At 43.2% G+C, this 7,500-nt stretch overlaps 1 protein-coding gene across 8 annotated transcripts in view; it reads left to right on the top strand.

Annotated features, from left to right (window-relative positions):
- Positions 1 to 7,500, top strand: part of rbm47 (RNA binding motif protein 47) — an 84,062-nt gene that overhangs the window by 41,275 nt on the left and 35,287 nt on the right. The window lies entirely within an intron of this gene.

Raw genomic sequence — 7,500 nt, forward strand, 5'->3', positions numbered from 1 at the left:
CTCTCTCTCTCTCACTGCCTCTTTCTTTCTGTCTCTCTCTCCTCTCTCTCTCTCTCTCTCTCTCTGTCTCTCTTCCTTCTCCTCCTACCTGATCATTACCTGTTCTGTGGTTCAGCCATTCTTATGCCAGGGTTGAGTCACTGTTAATTCAGTGTTTCTTCAGTGTTTTAGTTCAGTGTTTTAGTTCAGTGTTTCTTCAGTGTTTTAGTTCAGTGTTTTAGTTCAGTGTTTCTTCAGTGTTTTAGTTCAGTGTTTTAGTTCAGTGTTTCTTCAGTGTTTTAGTTCAGTGTTTTAGTTCAGTGTTTCTTCAGTGTTTTAGTTCAGTGTTTTAGTTCAGTGTTAGTTCAGTGTTTCTTCAGTGTTTTAGTTCAGTGTTAGTTCAGTGTTTTAGTTCAGTGTTAGTTCAGTGTTTTAGTTCAGTGTTTTAGTTCAGTGTTTTAGTTCAGTGTTTGTTCAGTGTTTTAGTTCAGTGTTTTAGTTCAGTGTTTTAGTTCAGTGTTTCTTCAGTGTTTTAGTTCAGTGTTTCTTCAGTGTTTTAGTTCAGTGTTTTAGTTCAGTGTTAGTTCAGTGTTAGTTCAGTGTTTCTTCAGTGTTTTAGTTCAGTGTTTTAGTTCAGTGTTAGTTCAGTGTTTCTTCAGTGTTTTAGTTCAGTGTTAGTTCAGTGTTTTAGTTCAGTGTTAGTTCAGTGTTTTAGTTCAGTGTTTTAGTTCAGTGTTTTAGTTCAGTGTTAGTTCAGTGTTTTAGTTCAGTGTTTCTTCAGTGTTTTAGTTCAGTGTTTTAGTTCAGTGTTAGTTCAGTGTTTCTTCAGTGTTTTAGTTCAGTGTTAGTTCAGTGTTTTAATTCAGTGTTAGTTCAGTGTTTTAGTTCAGTGTTTTAGTTCAGTGTTTTAGTTCAGTGTTAGTTCAGTGTTTTAGTTCAGTGTTTCTTCAGTGTTTTAGTTCAGTGTTTCTTCAGTGTTAGTTCAGTGTTTCTTCAGTGTTTTAGTTCAGTGTTAGTTCAGTGTTTCTTCAGTGTTTTAGTTCAGTGTTTTAGTTCAGTGTTAGTTCAGTGTTTTAGTTCAGTGTTAGTTCAGTGTTTTAGTTCAGTGTTTTAGTTCAGTGTTAGTTCAGTGTTTCTTCAGTGTTTTTCAGTGTTAGTTCAGTGTTTCTTCAGTGTTTTAGTTCAGTGTTTTAGTTCAGTGTTAGTTCAGTGTTTGTTCAGTGTTAGTTCAGTGTTTCTTCAGTGTTTTCAGTGTTTCTTCAGTGTTTTAGTTCAGTGTTTCTTCAGTGTTTCTTCAGTGTTTTAGTTCAGTGTTAGTTCAGTGTTTCTTCAGTGTTAGTTCAGTGTTTCTTCAGTGTTTTAGTTCAGTGTTTGTTCAGTGTTTTAGTTCAGTGTTTGTTCAGTGTTTTAGTTCAGTGTTTTAGTTCAGTGTTTATTCAGTGTTAGTTCAGTGTTTCTTCAGTGTTTTAGTTCAGTATTTCTTCAGTGTTTTAGTTCAGTGTTTCTTCAGTGTTTTAGTTCAGTGTTTGTTCAGTTTTTAGTTCAGTGTTTGTTCAGTGTTTTAGTTCAGTGTTTTAGTTCAGTGTTTTAATTCAGTGTTAGTTCAGTGTTTCTTCAGTGTTTTAGTTCAGTGTTTGTTCAGTGTTTTAGTTCAGTGTTTGTTCAGTGTTTTAGTTCAGTGTTTTAGTTCAGTGTTTATTCAGTGTTAGTTCAGTGTTTCTTCAGTGTTTTAGTTCAGTGTTAGTTCAGTGTTTTAGTTCAGTGTTAGTTCAGTGTTTTAGTTCAGTGTTAGTTCAGTGTTAGTACAGTGTTTTAGTTCAGTGTTTTAGTTCAGTGTTTTCAGTGTTTCTTCAGTGTTTTAGTTCAGTATTTCTTCAGTGTTTTAGTTCAGTGTTTTAGTTCAGTATTTTGTGTTTGAGTTCAGTTTTGACAGTGTTTTAGTTCACTATAATTCAGTATTTTACCATCAGGTTTTCTGACTCTGTGTTTTTGGCATCACGACTGTTGTTGACTACGACCTTGGTCCCAAATGGCCCCCTATCCACTAAAGAAGCACCCTACAGTGTGTAGGGCATAGGCTGCCAGTCGGGAGGCAGGCTACGCGTCGAAGGGTTTTACAACTGATCTAGAGGCAGTTTTTATGCCTCAGTCTTGTGACCGACCGGAATCGTCCCGTCTTTGGCGATGTCACTAATGTTGTGTTGTAGTAACAGCAGCCTTTTCATTGGTCACTTTGTTACCATGTGACTTATGTTGTGGGTCCTAGAGGAAGACCTTTTTAAATAGAACCAAGGCAGCAGCTATCCAGAGTTTTAGTAACAGCAGCCTTTTCATTGGTCACTCTGTTACCATGTGACTTGTGTTGTGATCCTAAAGGAAGACATTTTGAAATAGAACCAAGGCAGCAGCTATCCAGAGTTTTAGTAAAAGCAGCCTTTTCATTGGTCACTCTGTTACCATGTGACTTTGTCGTTAAGGATGGCTGGGCGGGGGGGTGAGCCAATGTGTGTGTGTGTCTCCTAAGTAACGTTACAGAGGTCTCTGGCTCAATGCTACTCAGGTAAAAGCAGAGACTGAGACTCTCATTGTTCTCAACACCCAGAGGAGAGAGAGCTGGGGGGGTCAAGGTCTCTATTCCACTGTGTTCCTGCTACGGCTGTATTTATTTTGTAGCGAATGGCAGAGCAGGGAAGTGAACCCGGGGTCGCTAGCGGGAAAGGAATTAACCCTACGCACCAATAGGGTTACGGACCAATGGGGTTACAGACCAATGGGGTTACGGACCAATGGGGTTACAGACCAATGGGGTTACGGACCAATGGGGTTACAGACCAATGGGGTTACACCAATGACCAAATGGGGTTTCGGACCAATGGGGTTACAGACCAATGGGTTACGGACCAATGGGGTTACAGACCAATGGGGTTACAGACCAATGGGGTTACGGACCAATGGGGTTACAGACCAATGGGGTTACGGACCAATGGGGTTACGGACCAATGGGGTTACGGACCAATGGGGTTACAGACCAATGGGGTTACAGACCAATGGGGTTACAGACCAATGGGGTTTCAGACCAATGGGGTTACAGGCCAATGGGGTTACAGACCAATGGGGTTACAGACCAATGGGGTTACAGCACCAATGGGGTTACAGACCAATGGGGTTACAGACCAATGGGGTTACAGACCAATGGGGTTACAGACCAATGGGGTTACAGACCAATGGGGTTACGGACCAATGGGGTTACAGACCAATGGGGTTACAGACCAATGGGGTTACAGACCAATGGGGTTACGGACCAATGGGGTTACAGACCAATGGGGTTACAGACCAATGGGGTTACAGACCAATGGGGTTACAGACCAATGGGGTTACGGACCAATGGGGTTACAGACCAATGGGGTTACAGACCAATGGGGTTACAGACCAATGGGGTTACAGACCAATGGGGTTACAGACCAATGGGGTTACAGACCAATGGGGTTACAGACCAATGGGGTTACAGACCAATGGGGTTATGCACCAAGACAGATCATGACCTAGGACAGATGTCATGACAGTTGTCTGTGGAAGACAGGTGATTGGTTGCAGTCCTAGAACATGATTCGTCTCAGTCACATTGTTAGTTAGTTATTAGTGTTTTAGATTCTCCTTCCCGTGATCATCTCTGACCTTTGACCTTTTAACCTCCGACAAAACAGTCAGTTCCTTTATAGAGCTGTGTGTGATGTGGGGACAGTGTGTGTGTGTGTGTGTGTGTGTGTGTGTGTGTGTGTGTGTGTGTGTGTGTTTATTGGATAGGACAGTGATTTGGCCAAGGTTAATAAGAGGACAGATTGCTGCCTCAGGTTTCAATCCACCTCACAGGACAGTAAATGGTCAGGACAGAGGAGATTGACAGATTGGAGAATAAATAATCAGGACGATTTCTCCTTCAGAGTTTCTCTCTCTTACTGAAATAGCTCTCTCTGTTTATTCTCCTAGGACAGATCTCTCTCTGACAGATCTCTCTCTCTGTGTCAGATATCTCTCTCTCTCTGTCTCTCTCTTTCTCATATCTCTCAGGAGAGTCTCCCTCTCTCTCTGTCTGTCTCTGTCTTTCTCTGGATAGGACTCTCTATCTCTGTGTCTCAGATCTCTCTCTCTCTCTGTGTCTCTCTCTCTCTCTCTCTCTCTCTCTCTCTCTCTCTCTCTCACTCTCTCTCTCTCTCTGAGACTCCCAGGGAGAGTTACTGTCTCTCTCTCTCTAGCAGGGTGTTTCTCTCTCTCTCTCAGATCTCTCTCTCTCTCAGTCTCTCTCTCTCTCTCTGACAGATCTCTCTCTCTGGTCTCTCTGTCTCTCTCTCTCAGCGTGTTTGACTGGTTCTGACTCTGTATCTGCTACAGAGTTCTCAAAGAAAAAGCCTCTCTCTCTGTTCAGACTGGCCAATAACAATAAGGCCAGATCCTCTCTCTCTGGGCAAAAGAACACAGACTGGACAGAGGACCTCTGTCTTGGCCAGCATCCAGGAGTCTCCCTCTTCGCTGTTGACGTTGAGACTGGACAGAGGAACTCTGTCTTCTCCAGCATCCTCTGTCTCCTCTTCACTGTTGACTTGAGACTGGACAGAGGAACTCTGCTCTCTCTCCCAGTCCAGCTCTCTCTCTCTCTTCTCTGTTGACGTTGAGACTGGACAGAGGAACTCTGCCTAGAAGGCCAGCATCCCTCTGTCTCCTCTTCTCTGTTGGCGTTGAGACTGGACAGAGGAACTCTGCCTAGAAGGCCAGCATCCAGGTCTCCTCTTCGCTGTTGACGTTGAGACTGGACAGAGGAACTCTGCCTAGAAGGCCAGCATCCTCTCTCTCTCTCTCTGTTGACGTTGAGACTGGACAGAGGAACTCTGTCTCTCTCTCTCTCTCTGTCTCCCCCTCTCTCTCTCTCTCTCTCTGACAGCTCTCTCTCTAGTCTCTCTCTCTGTCTCTCCTCTTCACTGTCTCTTCTGACTGTTTCTTTCTCTCTCTAGTGAATGCAGGTGGTTGACATAAGTCCAGACTGTCCTTACCTGACTCCACTTCTCCAAAAACTGAGAGGAACAGAGAATTTTAAGCAGACAAGTTAAGGACAGCATTTCACTCACACTCACTGTTGACACACAGACTGGACAGACAACTCTGCCTACCCAGCTCAGTACACACACACACTCTCCTCTTCACTGTTGACGTTGAGACTGGACAGAGGAACTCTGCCTAGACACACCAGCATCTCCCTAGTCACACTCTTCACTGTTGGCACACACACTGAGACTGGACAGAGGAACTCTGCCTAGAGTTTCCAGCACACTCACACTAGTAACACACCTCTTCAGTTGACGTTGAGACTGGACAGAGGAACTCTGCCTAGTAACACCAGCACTCCACTAGTCACCTCTTCACTGTTGACGTTGAGACACAGTACACAATCTAGTACTATTCACATTGACCAGCATGCACAGTCTCCTCTTCACTTGTTGACACACACACTAGTACAACTCTGCCTAGAACACACACACTCACACTAGTACTTGATCTTCACTGTTGTGCACACACACTGGTGTTTTGACATTCTATTTAGGACACACAGTTGCCAGTTGAGGACTTGTACACACAGTCTGTTTACTCACACACTAGACACTCTAATGGTTGCTTGTACCCCTTGCACTCAGTTGTAGACACATTCCATCACACACTCACACTTTCTATTCTGATTAGAGCCAGTTTGCACTGTTCTGTGAAAGGAGTAGTACACACACACACACAGCACACACACACAGATCTTCAGTTTCTTGGCAATTTCTTGTATGGAAAAGCCTTCATTTCTCAGAACACAGAATAGACTGGTTGCTCAGTTTCAGAACACACAAAGTTACACACACACACACATGGTTTGCAATAACTTGTTGAACTCCAATGTTTCTGACACACACACACACACACTAACATACAAATGCTGATGCTCAGATACACAACTAGTTTAAAATGACAAACTTTTATTACTACACACAATTACACACACTAGAAACACAGTTCTCAGCTGTGCTAACATAATTGCAAACTAGGGTTTCACATGACACACACACTAGTACCACACAAAATGATACCTTGGACAGCTAACACACACGTAGTCCATTGGAACACAGGAGTGACACACTGATAATGGGCCTCTGTCACATATGTAGATATTCCATTGGAACACAGGAGTGATGGTTACACTGTACACACACACACACACTAGTTTAGTTTCCTCTGTACTCCTATGTAGTACCACACACACATTGGAACAGGAGTGACACACACTGATAATGGGCCTCTGTACTCACACATGTAGATATTCCATTGGAACACAGGAGTGATGGTTACTGATAATGGGCCTCTGTACTCACATGTAGATATTCCATTGGAAAACAGGAGTGACACACTGATAATGGGCCTCTGTACTCACTATGTAGATATTCCATTGGAACACAGGAGTGATGGTTACTGATAATGGGCCTCTGTACTCCTATGTAGATATTCCATTGGAACACAGGAGTGATGGTTGCTGATAATGGGCCTCTGTACTCCTATGTAGATATTCCATTGGAACACAGGAGTGATGGTTGCTGATAGTTTAGTTTCAAGTTTCAATCCTACACACTCTCTGTCCACTCTCTCACTCTAGTATTCCATACAACACAGGAGTGATGGTTCTGATAATGGGCACTCTGTACTCCTACACTAGTTTAGTTCCATTGGAACACAGGACTCATGTCATTTCATAGTGGGCACTCTGTACGCACTACTGTAGATATTCCATTAAAAAATTCTGCTACAATAGTTTCTCAGCTACAATAGTCATTTATTACTCTATAACTGCATGACACTAGTTACTAGTGAACACTCAAACTAACTCTCTTACACACTCACTTTTTCTCTAGTTCAACACTCACTAGTTACTGCTCACCAGTTTTGGCTCACTGGTAGGACACTACTCACTTGTACACACTCACTGTACACACTCACTAGTGTCACTCACTAGTACACACTCACTAGTTAATGTGGGTGTCACTCACTGTTTCTGTCACTCTCACACTCTCTCTGTGTAGTGTGTGTGTGTGTGTGTGTGTGTGTGTGTGTGTGTGGGTGTGTGTGTGTGTGTGGGTGTGTGTGTGGGTGTGTGTGTGGGTGTGTGTGTAGTGTGTGTCACTGTGTGGGTGTGTTGTCACACTCTAGTCTGTGACACACACTAGTACACACACACTAGTTTCCACTGTACACACACAGTACACACACACTGTTTCACACACACACTCACTAGTACACACACACACACACACACACTAGTATCACTAGTTTACACTCACTAGTGGAACACAGGTGATTGGTTGCACTCACTAGTACATCACAAACACTCATGTTCCACACTGGTTACTTACAGGACTCACTAGTACACACACTGTCCAGTACACACACTCACTAGTTGTCAACTGGTACACACACTCACAGTACACACTAGACACTCAC

Source organism: Oncorhynchus nerka, linkage group LG18 (genome assembly GCF_034236695.1).
Source record: "Oncorhynchus nerka isolate Pitt River linkage group LG18, Oner_Uvic_2.0, whole genome shotgun sequence".
NCBI lineage: Eukaryota > Metazoa > Chordata > Actinopteri > Salmoniformes > Salmonidae > Oncorhynchus > Oncorhynchus nerka.